Here is a 17,719-nt window from a genome sequence, read left to right on the forward strand (position 1 = left end):
CCCTTAATCTCCCCTACAATAACTTGTACATGTGTTCTGATATCTCTGATTGGAAATTCATAGCACAAATCACATCAAATGCTCCCAGGAACTGCTCAAAACTTATCCTGTTGAATCTTAAACATTTTTTTTTCTTCAGGATAAGATGGGTTAGCTTCATGTTTTTACAGAGAGAACAGGAATGAAATTGAGCATTAAATAGTGAACAAAAAATTTTTTCTCTCAAATTCAGATTCTACTGACTCTCTTAAATGTATGTTTTTATTGTGTGGTGATAACTTTTTATTGGAATTATTTCTCTTACTCACAGGTTTCTGAAAAGGAGAGATTGTAAGGTAACTGAGTCATGGGGGTATCAGGATTAAAAAAAGGGCAGAAAGTGAACTCAACACACCAACAGGTTTTATTCAGGAATGAAACCTGGGAAGAGCAATTAAGTCTCCTTTAGGATGTCTGAAGGCAAAATGGCACTTCCCCCCACCCCCTTACATCTAGGGCATTTTAAAGATGAGGCAGAAAGAATGAAGTCAGGTAGAGAGATGGCAATGGGATGAGATGGAGGCAGCGTGGGTGAGCAATGTTATTTTGCCTGAGGAGTTTCAAGGTTTCAAAAACATTCATTGGGGCACATTGTCATTAGATGTGGCCTTGGTCTCAGTCTTTCTTTCAAGACTGCTGGTGCATTTGTTCAAAGGGAAAGGGAAGGGAAATGATTCTACGTGGTCTGCAGCTGAAATAAGGATACTGGGTCTAAATAACAATGTCTTGTCCCCACTGCCATCCTGGCATTTTAGTTGGAAGCTGGGGACATTTCATCCAGTTCTGAATTTCAGATGCCTTGTGTTGTTTAGTCCCAAGAAATTGCGGCTCCAGAGAATATGCAAATATGTCATGCTGTTTAGCCCCAAGGAAAGTTTTGGTGCTGAGATTGTTCCCCTAAATGGTTTGCTTTGCTTACCCCTGATTGTTCCCCACATGGATCAGGTGGCTTTTACCTTTATAAGCCTTGTGCTAGCTACATTCAGTGCTGCAGGTCTTTGGGACAGGGGGCCACCTTCAGTCTCTGGCTTTCTCATAAAGACTCCCAACATGACCCCTCAAAATGTGCTTCTCTGTATTTTGCGATTCAATTCCCATATAGCATAAAGAAGACAGTCCTAAGATATGGCTGGTTGGTGGTGGGGGAGGTGATTTCTTAAGGTTAAATCATCCTTCATTAGAGATTTGGATTCAGATTCAGAATTGTCTGGCCCTTGATACTGAACACAAGCTTTGAAAATCCCATGGAGATTTGCAAACGAATTCAAGAGCCCCATTGCTCCTCATGACAACAGTAAATGAAGACATATTGATTTCCTGAAAGAAATTGATCTGGTGTGATATGTATTTATACATAATTATATAACATATAATATATTATATATAATATGTGTACATAATATATAAGATACTATATATGTAGAATATATTATATATGTAGTGTATAATATAATCATTGTATATAATATGTAATATTATAATATATATAGCTGGGAAGGCAGGGCAGACTCCTCCCTCCTCTTGGCTTTCTGCCCAGTACCTTCATTACCTAGGTAACTGGCACACCAGGAAGCAGATACCTCCCCCTCCTTCAAGGTTATATCCTAAACCACCCCTGATCAAGCCTTTCATTGGACCTGGGGAGGGTCCCAGGCTCTGAGGTTACATCTGGATAGAGTGTGTCCACACCTTTCCCCCACCAGGCCAGATATCTTCCTGTCCCTGGCCTAGTTAAGTCCTGCCCGGGGAGTAGCTTAGCTCTTTCTGCCTTGTGCAACCTCTATCATGTATGGCGGGACAGGCAGTTCAGAAATAGAACTTCTCTTCCTACCTGAATACTGCATAGTGTCTCTTTATCTGCAACCTAATTAAACCTATTTAATTTACCTTACACACATAACTTGAGAAAAAAAAACCTCAAAATACTCTTTGAAAATGGGCCTGGGAGGGGGAATTCAATGGGAACTTGGTGGCAGGAGCAAATCTGTTCAAAGTGCACTGTGTACATGTATGGAAATACCACAGTGTCACCACTGCATATTAAAAAGGTAAGAAGACTGAAAAATAAAAAGTAGAAAAAAAATTTTTTAAGTTTGTGTGACTCTTCTTCCAGTTAACCATCACAAGACTGCAAGTAGAGCTGTGTCTCATGTGGTAGAGTGCTAGACTTGAGCCAAAAAGCTCAGCAGTAGTACCTAGGCACTGAGTTCAAGCCAGAGGGCCCTCATACAAAAACAAAATTAAACTATCACTTCATTATGATACAGAATTTCCTGGGTGAAGATTCCAAGGATTTTAATTTTTAATATAAAAACCCAATGCATATACTCATGTTTATTGTGACAATGTTAGCAATAGCCAACTTGTAGAAAAAATTCAGATGTCTGTTAACAGATGCACACATAAAAACATGTGATATTATACACAATGAAGTATTATTTATTCCAACAGAAAAATAACATTGTGTCATGTATAGAAAACATTGATTGAACTATAGACCCTCAGATTAAGTGAAATAATACAAGTTCAGAAGGATTAATATAGGATGAGAAAACCTAGGCTTATACAAAAATGAGAGTTCATTTTTTTTTGCAGTGAATTAAAAAGAGAATTTCTTCTCTCCTCCATAGCATTTAGGATGATGAATAATTCTCTATATTTCCAGAGATTCTTCAGGAGACTTGCCATGGATCAGTGAAAACTGGATTTTATATCTTTGAGAAACAATTATGCCTTCATGAGATTTCTTGTGAATAAAGAAAAAAGAACTAAATTCTCTTTTGACAGAATAACTCTATTAATTCCTATTTCTGTTTAAATTAATCGGAATTCGGTTAATTTTTTTTCCATACTGAAATCTTCCTTTTAACTCCAGAGATAAAAAAATATTTGGAGAATAGAAAAACAACTGTATAATTAATTTAGTGAAGAACTCTAGTAATCCAATCATTAACAGACTAAAAACATTTAACAAGTCCTTGCAGACCACCCTCTGTAATTGTCTGATTCAAGGTTTCTTTAAAACCCCAGCAGGGTTCCTGAGGAAAGATTTCACAAAAACAGAGTTTCAGTTACACTTATCAGAGAGATCTGGGATATCTTTGACAAACACAAGATCAAGTGAATTAAAAAAATAAAAAGGAAAAAAGTGAATTCTTGGCTTCAGTTCTGAAACAGAGAGAATGGGAATGAATCTAGTTTATATAGATTTTAATGTGTAGTCTCTTTTTTTTTTTTTTTGCCATTCATGGTGCTTGAACTCTGGGCCTGGGCACTGTCCCTCAGCTCTTCAGCTCAAGGTTAGTGCTCTACCACTTGAGCCACAGCACCACTTCCAGCTTTTTCTGCTTATGTGGTGCTGAGGAATCAAACCCAGGGCCTCATGCATGGAAGGCAAGCACTCTACCACTGAGCCATCTTCCCAGCCCCTGTAGTCACTTTCTTTAGAATAAAAAGTACTAATTTTACAAATCTGTGTGTTTTTTCCTCTCAGCCTGTTGTTTTGCTTTCATCATCACACTCTGGAATCTAGACCAGCTTTCCTCACAAGGTATAATGTATTCTTCAAATCTATTTCACTTTTTCTTATACATTGACATTTTCCTTTGTTTCCTGTCTTCAATTATCTTCTTATTAACTATACACATTGCTATTTCCTTTTCTTCTTGTTAGCAGCCCTTATAAATTTTCCAGACCAAAAAAAGAAAATCACATGGCCATGTACCTGTGGTCATACCTATAATCCTAACTACTTAGTAGACTGTAATCTAAGGATCACAGTTAACCACCTAAAAGACAGAGACAGAACTGTGGCTCAAGTGGTAGAGCACTAGCCTTCAGTGAAAACTCTCAAGGACAACACCTAGGTCCTGAGTTGAGGCCCAAGACTAGCAGAAAATATAATCATCAACATCACATAATTTGTAGAGGACACTGAATTGATCTGCTTATGAAATTTACCTTATTTGTGTATATTAACTTCTACAAAATGAGGGGTTTAGTTCTGACCCTTCTTTTTTGGTCAGTTGTGGGGCTTGAACTGTGGGCCTGCACATTCTCCCTGAACTCTTCAGCTCAAGGTTAGAGTTCTACCACTTGAACCACACACCACTTCCAGTTTTCTGGTGGTTAATTGGAGATCAAAGGCTCACAGACTTTCCTGCCTCAGTTGGTAGCTTCTAATTTAGACCCTCAGATCTAAGCCTCCTGAGCTACCAGCACCCTGCTGTCCTGACTTTTCTATATATAGATTTTAATGTATACACCTTCCTCCTATTCATATCTGCAACCCTTCTGCTCCTCCTTACTTTCTCCTAACATAAATAGTATAGTGATTTAATTGTCTATACTGTAGATTTTGGTTTCAAGCACCCATTCTTTATTTGTTTAGGGTATTTTCATTGTTAACTCACAAGCTCAGATAGAGCTGCTAGCCACAGGATTGTTTCATACCCTCTTTCAACTATTTTCTATTGTGATCATGTTTATAATTCCTATATATTGATTTAACATTGGTAGTAAATGAGGTTAACATCCTTATGTTATTTGTCTACTGTTTCCAGAAAGTACAGAAGAATGAATGTTATTTAACTTACCCCAGTCAGTTTTGTGTCTTCAATCAGTAAACAGGATGTTTTAATTTTTTGTTATATCATTGGCCACTTAGTCTCAATCGTGTGTGTGTGTGTGTGTGTGTGTGTGTGTGTGTGTGTGTGCGTGCGCGCGCATGTGCACCAACACTGGGGCTTGAACTCTGGCTGAAGGCTAGTGCTCTACCGCTTGAGCTCCAGCTGCACATCTGGCTCTTTAGTGGTGACTTTGAGGTCAGAATCTCATGAACATTACTGCCTGGGCTTGCTTTGCAACTCAAGTCTTAGATCTCAGCCTCCTGAATAACTAGGATTGCAGGCATTAGCCACCAGTGCCCCCATTTTTAATCCTTTTGATACTGCTGACATTTGTATTTTTCACCTCTTACCAGGTGATAGGACTCAGGTGAGTCACTGATGAAAGCAAAAGATGAGAGCAACACAAAATCTCAGACCCACACATGAGTTCAGCTTTTCTAGTTCAAGAGGCATATCTAGGTAGTGTGCCAGAAGTTTTACTGTAGGGGTTTAGATTCCATCCCTCTGGCAGTGAGCTTCTACTCCCTATCACACCATTGTTTCAAAACCCTTCTGGGATCCAGCTCCCCATCTGTCAGCCAGTGGCCAATTCTGATCTCTTCACTTGGAATGTCTCTGGGTGCTAGGTGGGCCCACAAGTGACCATTCTTTGCTCTCATAGCACAAGCATTCCTCGCCTAGAGAACCATCTCCCATTCCCTTTCTCACCCACTTGATTTCCTCTCAACAGACATTAAGACTCTTAACTTGCTTCAATCATGGCCAGTGTAAACACATAGCTTATGATCTTGCATTTGTGTCTTTTTAACTTGCTTATCAGTGTATATTAATTGTGCCTAATAATAGTTTTCATTGTCACATTTTCACAGATGCCTAGTCTTTATTTTATTCATATTCAACCCTGACTAGTTGTTATTTTATTCATATTCAGCCCTCCCACTAGTTACCTGCTTCTTCCTCCTAATTCTGCATTTTTATTTTTATTATCCATTGGTTGCACAATCTTCTAGCTCACACATGTGATCACTTACTTTCTGTGACTATAGGCTTCAACTCACATAAGGATCTCCAGACCCATCCATTGTCCTGAAGAATGACATGATTTCTTGTAATTTGGTGCTGTCTTGTCAGGTGTGTATCTGCCTGCAATATCAGGTATATATACCACATTTTATCAATATAAGATGATTTGGGATTTATAGAAGCCTTGGAAATTTTTCATACTTTGTCTTAGTATAATGTAATAAAGTAACACCTTAGTTCCAATAGATAGAGCAATATTAATATAGTTAGTTCATTGGGCAGTTATATAGTGATAGGGGGTGTTACATCCATTTTTCATCATTCTGCTCTTCCATGATATTTTCTATTTGAGCACTGAATTTAGGTTTGACTATCACACATAATAAAAACAAGACCCCTGACTTTATAAATATCAGTCAGCCCTTCAAGTCTTCTAATTGAAGTTGGAACAGAAGAGACATTACCATTCCTTCTAAAAATGGTGCAGTTCAGGACAATAAGCATATTTTGAACTCTTTCTCTGTGAGTCCTTGTGTTAAATATTGTCACTTGATTGGACTTCTGTATTACTTATATCCCTCACATTCAACTGCTGGTATTTTGACAATAATCAAACAATGGTCACAGTTCTAATCCCTTCCATACAGGCCTGAGACATATGCAAGTTGTTCAAAAAATAATTGCTGGTCATTTGCTCATTTCTTTGTTGTAAGTTGGAGCTCTTTCAGAACTGTGCAAGAAGGGCTGACCTCAGACTGCGGCTGACCTCAGACTTCCTCCCATGTGCAGTCATCGAACTCATTTTTCTGAAGAACAGAACAAAAAAAGACAGGTTACCATAGAAGGTAAAGGAAGAGAAAGTCAGGTGAATAAAAATGCTCACTTAAAGAACAGACTTTGATTTCTGAATTTTGAGATCAATCTGCATAAAGAAGTCTATACATATTAAAATCTAAAGATAAATTCCTAATACTAAAAAAATCCTAAAAAAATGACCAATATTAAGCCTTGGAATTTTTAGTCTAGGGTTTGAACTCTTACCCTCATCCTTACTAGGCAAGTGTGTAAGCATTCAAGGCACATATCCAAACCTTTTGCTTTTAGGTTATTATTCAACTAAGGACTTGCACTTTTCCTCCAGTCTAGCCTCACACCACGAACCTCCTAGCCATAGCACCACTCCCAGCTTATTAATTGAGAAGGTCTCACTATGTGTGTATTTATTTATTTACTTATTCCCAGGCTGGCCTAGAACTTCAACTTTCCCTACTTCTGTCTCCTGAATATCAGAGATAATAGGAATGAGCTAACTCATCAGGTAAGCCTTTGATGCTTAAATTGATTCTATCAAACATATCATCTTTGTCCACAAACCCTGCTGATTTAACTCAGTTCATAGACACTGAAGAACACTGACAAATGAGCATAAGTCTCACATATATTCTTTGTGATTGCTTTTAGGAATGTTTGGGAATTGGTTCTCTTATCAGTGTGCTTGTTATTATTTTAGATCCTATTAGTAGAAATTCACCAGGATGACATTTTCCTGAAAAAAATCATCTGATGAGAAATGGTACAGTTTGAAAGTTGTTTGAATGAGGAGAGTTCTATCTTGGATAAGTGCTAGTATAAGATGACACAGTTAAAAAACAACATTTTATACATGTCACAAAGGACCCAGGCCTGTAATACTATATACTCAAGAGGCTGATATCTGAGGAGGGCAATCCAAAGCCCACCTGGACAGGAAGTCTGTTAGACTCTCATCTCCAAGTAACCACCAAAAGAGCCAAAAAAAAATTTCAGGATCAGTACCCAGTCTCTGAGGTCAAGCCCCAGAAGCAACGCACGCACACACATACTAACCCAGGGGTAAGAATGTGAAATTTTTGTCTGAGTAGCAGGAGATTGAGTCACAATGTTTGTTTGTCTCTGAAGGAGAAAAGCCAGTGCCATGGAAGAAGAAAACCACACATCAGTAGTACAATTCCTGTTTCTGGGCTTTTCAAATGACCCTAAACTACAGCCGGTGCTCTTTGGACTGTTCCTGTCCATGTACCTGGTTACTGTGCTTGGAAATCTGCTCATCATCCTGGCCATCAGTTCTGAACCACACCTCCACACCCCTATGTACTTCTTCCTCTCCATCCTCTCCTTAGCTGACATTGGATTCACCTCTACCACTATCCCCAAGTTGCTGGTGAATATCCAGACACAGAAAAAAGACATCCCCTACTCAGGTTGCCTTACTCAGATGTATTTCTATATGATTTTTGGTGGGATGGATAATTTCCTATTAGCAGTGATGGCCTTTGGCCTTTTTATGGCCATCTGTCACCCGTTAAACTACCAGGTCATCATGAACCCTCACTTCTATGGCCTCCTGGTCCTCATGTCTTTGATCATCATGTTATGTGTTGCCATGTTCCATGTCCTACTGATGAATCGACTGACCTTCTCCATAGTCACCATGATACCCCATTTCTTCTGTGAATTAGCTCAAGTTTTCAAGTTGGCCAGCTCTGCTAACCTCATTGACACCATCTGTATGTATCTGACAGCTGCTTTAGTCAGAGGGCCTTTTGTCATTGGGATTATCTTCTCTTACTGTCAGATTCTCTCCTCTGTAATGAAGATGTCCTTTGCTGCTAGCAAGCACAAAGCCTTCTCCACCGTGGCTCTCACCTCTGTGTGGTCTCCTTGTTCTACAGGACAGGGTTTGGGGTGTACCTCAGTTCTGCTGTGCCTCATTCATCTCAACAAAGATATGTGGTCTTGTAATGTACATGGTGGTCACTCCCATGCTGAACCCATTCATATACAGCCTGAGGAACAAGGATGTGAAAGGGGCCCTGAAGAGACTCCTCAGCAGATCTGTTTCTTGTCCTTTCTAGACTCCTGATCAGAATTCAGTGGAAATTGGACCGTCAATTCACATTTGAAAATTACTCTAAGTTCTCTCTTTTGTGCCAACAAGGGCATACTTCTGCATTTTTTCCTACTCTAAAAACACCTTTGAATTTGTTTATATATGTAATTCTGTTTCTCTTGTCTCTCTTCCTCTCTCCTTCTTTCTCTATTTTTCTTTCCTGTCCATAGCACTGGATGTTTTATGGGCAGTGAGGTATTTTTAAAAACTTTTTAAATTATCTTTTTGTGTATGTGCCATCCTTGAGCTTTAATTCAGGGCTTCAGTGATGTCCCTGAGTTCTTTTTGCTCAAAGCTCTAACACTGGAGCCACAGCTCCAGTTCCAGCTTTTGGTGATTCACTGGAGATAAGAGTCTCACAGGCATTCCTGCTTGAGCTGGATTTGAACCATGATTTTCAGATCTCAACCCCACCAATTAGCTAGTTTGACAGATGTGAGGCACCAGTGGAGAAATGTCTCATCATCCTTTTATGCAATTTATTTGTTTACTTACTGAGTTTTTCAGCTTCCATATATTCTAGATACACACCAATCATCCTATGTATATTACTCTGGTATATTGCTTATTCTGTTGTATGGAAGCCTTTTATTACTCAAAACAATCACCTATCTCTACTTGTGCCTTCTTTCTGTACATGTTTTTTTGGCCAATAAAATCATATCTCAAATGAATATCATGATGTTTTCTCCTGTTTCTCTCTCTCTCTCTCTCTCTCTCTCTCTCTCTCTCTGTGTGTGTGTGTGTGTGTGTGTGTGTGTGTGTGTGTGCGTATGTCTTGAGCTTCTTTTGTTTCAAGGTAGTGCTCTACTACTTGAGCCACAGCTCCATTTCTGGCTTTTTTTGGGTAATTTATTGAAGATAACAGTCTCACAGATGTTCCTGTCCCAGTTGGCTTTGAACCATGATCCTCAAATCTCAGCCTCCTGAGTAGTCAGGATTACAGCCATGAGCCATGTGCCTGGCTTCCTTCTACTATTTTACTAAGTCAGAACTTACATTTAAGTTTTTAAAGGTCAACTTTGAGCTGATGTATGTGTATGGTGTGAAATAAAGATCTAGTTCCATTCTTCAGATGTAGATAAGTATTTTTACAGTGCTATTTTCTGAAACAGTTACATCTTAATTGTGCTATTTTTTTGGCATCTTTATCAAAACTCAATTGGACAAAAAAAACACTGCAAAAGGAAGAGCCATGAAACTAGAAGAGGAAATGTAGAGGAGGCACTAATCCCTAGAGGAAAGGGAACAAGGAGAGTGATAGAGGGGTGAAATTGATGGGAATATAGTGGAAACATGAAATCAAGTGTTGCTAAATCTTCTGGGATTGAAATTTGGGAATCAAAATTCCAGTTAATTGATTCCACAGGCAAAATGATTGTGTCCACTGAACTCGCTGGCCATCACAGCATCCTGGGAGCCATTACCCTCTCTGTTCACTGCTGACATGATCATCCCTTGCTTCTCACTCTTAGCTTTGCCCTCACATCAACTTCAAGCCTAACTCTCTATGATCTGTCATGTCTAGGACCTGTCATCTGTGGATGTACCTGACTCCATATCTCAGGAATCCCATTCAAAATTCTCACAACAGAGAACCTCATTGGCCCTAATGGGTCTTTGGTATTTGATCTGTAGATTGGCTGATGGGTATTAAAAGTGCAGGTGTCCAGGCACCAGTAGCTCATGCCTGTAATCCTATCTACTCAGAGGCTGAGATAGGAAGACTGTAAACCTGGGTAGAAAAGTCTGTGAGATTCTTATGTCCAATGAACCAACAAAATAGCCAAAAGTGGAGCTGTAGCCTAAGTGGTAGAACACCAGCCATGAGAAAATTGAAGCTCTGGGACAGCACCCAGGCCCTGAGTTCCATTCTCCTCCTCCCCCCAAAAATGCAAGCATATACCGCTTGATAAAATGTAAAATAACTATTAAAGGAATCTCAGAAAATGTCCAAAAAAATTGGAGAGAAGGCCAGGCATAGAGGCTTATGCCTGCACTATCTATATCTCTTGTTAATTAATGATACCTCTGGAGAGCATTTTTAGTTCATTAGATGCATTCCCATATATTTCATTAAAAATAAAAATGACCTACCTCATAACCCTGTACTTCCTTCCTGATAAATCCCAGTTTTAAAAGAGTTGACCTAAACTTGATATTTTTTGTTCATACAAGGAATTTCTACTTTTACTGCAATATTTCCCCTTCAAACTGCAAAGAGTTTATTCATACCCAAACTTAGTATAGAATCCTGTATTTTTAAAGCACTTAATTGTTCTGTAACTAAATCAATGGGCATATCACGCTTTTTTATTCCACTTTATGTTGTTTGTGGAGCTTGAACTCTGCACCTGGATGTTCTCCTGAGCTCTTCAGCTCAAGGCAAGGGAGCACCCTACCACTTGAGCCACAGCACCACTTCCGGTTTTTTCTGGTGGATAATTGGAGAGAAGAGTCTCATGGACTTTTTTTTCTTAATATATATATTTTTATTGTAAAGATACTGTACAGAGGGCTTACAGTTATATGAGCAAGGTAATGAATCCATTTCCTATCGAGCATTGTACACCCTCCTTTATTTTTCCCATACCATCCCTTTCCTCCCCACCTCCCCAACTCCTCCCTCCCCTCTCTCACCCCCAACCCCATCCCATCCTCATCCCTGCAAAGTTGTAAAGTTCGTTTTCAACATACTGTCATGGACTTTCCTGTTGGGGCTGGCTTTAAACTGTGATCCTCAGATCTCAGCTTCCTGAGTACCTAGGATTATAGGCATGAGCCACGGATACTGGGCTGACATCATGCTTTTCTATGCATTCAATTTTGGATATGATTAAATGATATGACTTCCAGAACTAAGGCGGTTGGAAAATTTGGTAGCAGAAAATCACCCCCAGGGACAAATTTCTATCTTTAAAAATAAATATATATACTCACACATATGTATAAATGTGTACATATCTATATATATTCTCTCCATATTTAGAGACTATATATAGAAATGGTAATAACTCTGTACAACACCTTAATAATAACAATAATATATATAGGTAGAATATAGATATATACATAAGAAAAGAACAAATTATGTTGTAAAATTATATACAAAGGTAAATAACAATCACAATAATATATAGTTTAATATGGACTATATAAATATGTTTATGTATTTATTTATATATTTATATATTATATAAACATATATAGCATATATATTTATATTATACATATGTTTCTATAAACATAATATATAAAAATATTTATATATACTTATATATATGCTTTCTATATTAGAGAGCTTATATATATATATATATATATATAAATAGTAACCCCTATGTACAAAACCTTAATAATAAAAATAAAATTGTATTCTATATATAGTATATATTGTATATATTATATAATATATATGATATATATAATAAATTAAAAATATATAAAATAAAAATATAAAATAAATAAATATACAAATACAATAAGAATATATATTCTCTATATAACATAGAGAATATAGAGAGAACAAAATTGCAAGGTCTATATAGTATATAGAGAATATAGAGACTATATAATTTTATATGTATTGCTATTATTATTGTTTTCTCTATATTTTATTATATGTTATTGTTTTATCTTTGATATAATTCCATATATATTCTACACATATTCTTCATATAGATGTATAGAATAAATATAATTTTGTTATTATTATTAAGGTGTTGTACAGAGGGGTTACATTTCTTTTATTTCCTTTTTTATGTTTAAAATTTATTGTAACAATGATGTACAGAGGAGTTATAGTTATGTAAGTTAGGTAATGAGTACATTTCTTTTGTAACAATAACACTTCTTCTCTCTTCTTCTGGGCAATGTCACCTCTTCCCTTGCTTTCTCCAAGTTTCTACCTCTTGTCTGTGCCCATAAGTTGCGTAGTTTATAGTCTAGTGAATACCAGGCCTGCATTTGTTCACCCTTCCTACCTCCATTTCTGTGCTTTCCTTTTTTCTCTCTCAAAAGAGCAAAAACAACAAATAAAAAACCAAAAAGCAAAAAAACACCACCGACAACAACAATAATAAAAAAAAAAGTCATGTTTCCATTTCCTGGAATTTGTGGCTCAAGTGGTACAGTGCTTGCCCAGACCCAGACTTCAAGCTCCTGGACCAAAAAAAAAAGTATTTTAAAAGTTCAGAGGGATTATGCCTTTGGAGTTCTCCCCTAAGAATATTCTCCTTAACAAATTTCTGTGTTTTAAGTTTAACCATCATTAATGGAAAGCCAACAAGCACAGGCCACTGTAAGGAGTCCTGTGAGACTAATTTAAAAAGAAATAATGAACAATTTTGAATCTCCAGGCAAATGATCTTGTTAAAAATTGCTTTTTATCAATGTTATCTTCCCAGAGGCAAAAGTAATTTTTTAATTTGTATTTTTTACCTTAAGGGAGTATTACTGATTAGAGACCAGAATGATGATAGAACAATTTATTGAATAATGCAATTCTTTCCCAGTTTTCTGGAAGACTTAAAGAAACTTCCAGTATCCTCAAGACAAAATGTTTTATAACCCCCAGAGATTTAAGTTAGGAATTCCCTAACTAGAATATTTCCCTGTGCTTTCTGGAGGAAAAAAAATGTAGGAGAACAACAGAAGTAGGGTCTCATTTTTTTCTTTTAATTTTTTTAAATTTTATTTTATGAGGGAGTTCCATCTTGAAGTAGGGATTTCCACAAATGAAAGAATTTGGGCAGGGCAGAGAAAAAGCAACTAATGAAGGGGGAACTTCTACCAGACTCAAAGAATGTCCTTCCCAAATGTTATCTCAGATCTGCAGGATCACATCCTTTCTCAAAGTTCATTAAACATGTAAATTCCAGGCCTGGGTTTCACAATGGTTAAATTAGAATTGTGAGGGGTCTGGATTCAAAATTGTCATTTAATTAACAATGCATTCTAATGATTCTTCCTTCTATGTGGTTAAAATTTGATTAGCAATTGTTTGTGAAAATGGATGATGAAGCTGAGCTAGGTGGCTGACTCCTACTCCCAGCTATACTCTGGATGGAGAGACAAGAGGTTCATTAGTTCAAAGCCCTATCTTAAAACAAAAATATCAAGAAAGGATTAGGCAGGAAAGTATGGTATAAGCTGTAAACTGCCTGACCAGCAAGTACAAAGACCTGGGTTCAGTTCCAGTATGGTTTTGAAGTGAGGAGGCTGAGTCTAGTAACCTCTCACAGCCATCCCGGTGCCTTGCTGTCTCCCAAACTTGATAGGCTTAACTATCTCACTGGAACAACCTGAGGCTGAGTTTACAGAATCCCACCTTTTCACCACGCCCTAAAGTAAACACCCTGCAGCTACTAATGACCACCTTTTCACCCCCCAGTAGCTGCTAACAACCACCTTTTCACTGCCCTAAGCAAACATCCTACAGCTGCTACGGCCAATGAAAAAGCTTCCTTATTCCAAGCATATAAATACCCTTGTGTGAAAAATAAAAATTGGCAGCTTGATCAGAATCCTTGTCTTGCTGTCCTTCTTTGTGTCTCTTGTCCCTTCATTCCTTCTCGCTTAGGTTCATTGCCCTGGTTGAAGTCCTGCGGGTCGGGACAAACATGTGGCTTCTCTGTTTCTCACTGAGTGAGTTACAAAAGTTTAACAATAAAAAATTAAAAGGATTATCATCAGATGCAGGTGAATATTAATGAATTTCCCTCTAAAATTAGAGACTCTTCACTTAAAGTCCTTGACTTTTCTGCCCTGGCCATTTATGGCTTTTTTGATGAGTTTAAGTGGAGTCTCCTGGATTTTCCTGCCTGGGCTGCCTTTGAAGCACCATCTTCAGATCTCAGGCTCATGAGTGGCTAGGATTACAGGCTTGAGGCACCAGCACCTGGATCACTAATAATTTATAAATATTTACATAAACACATATGCATTTTGGTCACCTGTAGAAAATGACATGTAACAGGAAAAATTCTTGGCTCTGATTTCTCAGATTTTTCTAGGAATCCCAAATAGTCTAATTAAGCTAGAAAACTTCTACAATAGAATTAATCATTCATTCAAACTAAACAGAAGTAGCAACTTCTGGCACTCACAAAATATACAACAGTCACTCAAGAATATCAAGATTCTGCTTATATTAATTTTATAATTGGTATATATTTAGTGTCTTAGCCCAAAGTTGAGATCCTCCATATATGTATATATATATATATATATGCACACATATATGTATATATATATGCACATATAAGTGTGTGTTTACCTAAAATTTTTAGAAACAATAAATGAGGTGAAATAAAAAGGGATTATTATCTTCCAATGCTTGAAAGTAAGAAGAACCTGAATAGCAAAAGACATGAAATAAAATACATACCAAAATTTGAATATAGTATCATAAGTTGTAAACACATATATGCACACAAATCATTCTCTAATCAATGAGAGCCATAGCAAGAGAAAAAATGAATAAACACAAAGCAGAAGGTCATTTAGCTATACAGATATACACTGTCATGAGAGAGAATTTCTCATTAATATTATTATTACTTTTAATTATTATTATTATTAAGTAGTTGTAAAAAGGGGTTACAATGCCATGTCAGGTTATGAGTACAATGTTTCTTGGTCTCCTCCTTGTTCTCCATTTTCCCTCTCCATCCCTTTATTCAAGTTACATAAACAGAATTTCTTTTGCCCATTTTTAATGTTTTTATTGTAAAATTAGTGTACAGAGGGGTTACAATTACATGAGTAAGGTAATGAGTACATTTCCTCTAGAGCATTGTTATCTCCTCCTTTGTTTATCTCCTACCATTCCTTCCCTCCTCATCTCCACAACTTCTCCCACTCCCCACTCCCCCAAGTTGTAAAGTTCATTTTCAACATAGTGTCTTCTATCTCTCATTATTACAATGGGTCAGCCTGTATCCTAATTTCAGCATTTTGTTATTTCCTTTCCCCTCCCCAAATTGGGAAAATGTATATACAAGATGCAGGGCACCAACATCAACTACAGTGAAAACAGGGGTTATACCATGGGGGAAGCTCATACAAGAGAAACAATAAAAAAAAATCACATAGATTTTTGTGCATTTTTTTATTTTGCTTAGAGGTAGAGAGATTACACCATTCTCGAGAATCCTCAAGAGGGCGTTCTTGATGTCCCTGTTCCTCAGACTATAGATGAAGGGGTTTAGCATGGGGGTAACCAGGGTGTACATCACTGCTACCACAGCCACCATTCTGGGGGAGTGTGAGATGGCTGAACTGAGGTAGACAACAGTGGCAGTGCCATAAAACAAACCAAATACTGACAGGTGAGATCTATAGGTAGAGAAAGCTTTGTACTTCCCCGCTCTTGAGGGGATTTTCATAATGGAGGAAATGATTCATGTGTAGGAACAAAAGATCCCTGACACTGGGATGCCACCCAAAACAGCACCTGTCATGTAGATCAATATGGAGTCTATGGAGATGTCAGAACAGGCAAGCGTGAAAAGTTGAGAAACCTCACAAAAGAAATGAGGGATCTCCACCTCCTTGCAGAAGGTCAGATGGGACACCATCAAACAGTGCACCTGGGCATCCAGGAGGCTGAAGAACAATGTCACCACAATTAACATGCCACAGAGATGAGGGTTCATGATGATTTGGTAGTGTAGTGTAGGGGGTGACAGATGGCCACCAGGTGGTCAAAGGCCATCACATCAAGAAGCAGACATTGCAAACAGCCACAAAGGTAAGAAAAGAACACCTGAGTTAGGCAGCCAGTGTAGCTGATGGATGTGCTGTGTGTCTGGAGGTTCACCAGCATTTTGGGAACCATACTCTTGCTAAATCCAATGTCAGTCAAGGAGTGATTGGAGAGGAAGAAGTACATGGGGGTGTGGAGGTGAGGGTCAGAGCTGACAGCCAGGATGATGAGCAGGTTGCTCAGCATGGTGACCAGGTAAAATTTCAAGAATAGCCCAGTAATAAGGATTGTAGTTCAGGATCCTGTGAGAGTCCAAGGAGGAGAAATTCCCAGACACAGGTGAGGTTGTCTGTCTCCCCATAGATGGGATACCTGGTGAAGAGAATGCTGGTGTAAAAACACCAAGCCCAGAGCAGCAAATGAATGTTTAGGCTTTGGAATCACACACACACACACACACACACACACACTGAACTCATTGGAGTTGTGACAGTCCCTTGTTCTGTACTCATCCAATATGGGGTCTGTGGGCCAATTAACCTTAAAGATTCAAGGTCATTTTTTAATTCACAAATCCTGAGCCAGGTAACTATCAGTTCATTCTATTTGAATGGATAAAATAAATAAGACAAGCAATTAGCCTTCCCTCCCTTAGGGGAAAATAATCTAACTAAAAAGACACCATGAATCAGTCAAATATATTTTCTTCATGTTCAACATTCATGCTTGTATTAAGAATATAAATCCTTCCAAGTATTGGTGTCTAATTCCTATAAGCTGAAGATATAAAGATCTGAGATCTAAGGATCACGGTTCAAATCCAGCCTGGGCAGGAAAGTCCCATGAGACTCTTATCTCCAACTAAGCATTAAAAAGGTGGAAGTGGAGCTGTGGCTCAAGTGGAAAAGTGCTAGCCTTGAGCAAAAAAGCTCAGGGACAGCGCCCAGGCTCTGAGTTTAAGCTATAGGACAGGCACCAAAATATTTTTTTAAAGAATATGAATCTTCTTTCTATGGATCAGAACCTGTTAAGGCAAAAGATCCATTGTCTGGATATACAATCACAATGAAATACTTGGAATTTAGCAGCACATTTTGTGCTTGGTGGCTGGTGTACTTTATGTAGTCTTTAGATGGTCTCTTTTAAGGAGATAAAGGACATAAAGGATTCAACTGTTGGGTGTTTCATGTCAAACATTATTTTTCCTTTTTATTTGTTTTAATGTGACTCAAAATATACCTGTTTAGGCACTAGACTTCTTATTTGGATAATGAGTTTTTTGTTTTTTGTTTGTTTTTTTTTTTTTTTTTGGTCTGGTCATGGGGCCTGAACTCTGGGCGCTGTCCCTCAGCTCTTCAGCTCAAGGCTAGCGCTCTACCACTTGAGCCACAG

The 17,719-nt window shown here is 37.9% G+C and overlaps 2 pseudogenes; one reads left to right on the forward strand and one right to left on the reverse strand.

Annotated features, from left to right (window-relative positions):
- Positions 1 to 7,632: 7,632 nt before the first annotated feature.
- On the forward strand, positions 7,633 to 8,584 carry LOC106000712 (annotated as a pseudogene).
- A 1,236-nt stretch (positions 8,585 to 9,820) lies between these two features.
- LOC106000713 overlaps positions 9,821 to 17,719 on the reverse strand; it is an 11,684-nt pseudogene continuing 3,785 nt past the window's right edge.

Source organism: Dipodomys ordii, unplaced genomic scaffold (assembly GCF_000151885.1).
Source record: "Dipodomys ordii isolate 6190 unplaced genomic scaffold, Dord_2.0 Scaffold235, whole genome shotgun sequence".
Classification (NCBI taxonomy): Eukaryota; Metazoa; Chordata; class Mammalia; order Rodentia; family Heteromyidae; genus Dipodomys; species Dipodomys ordii.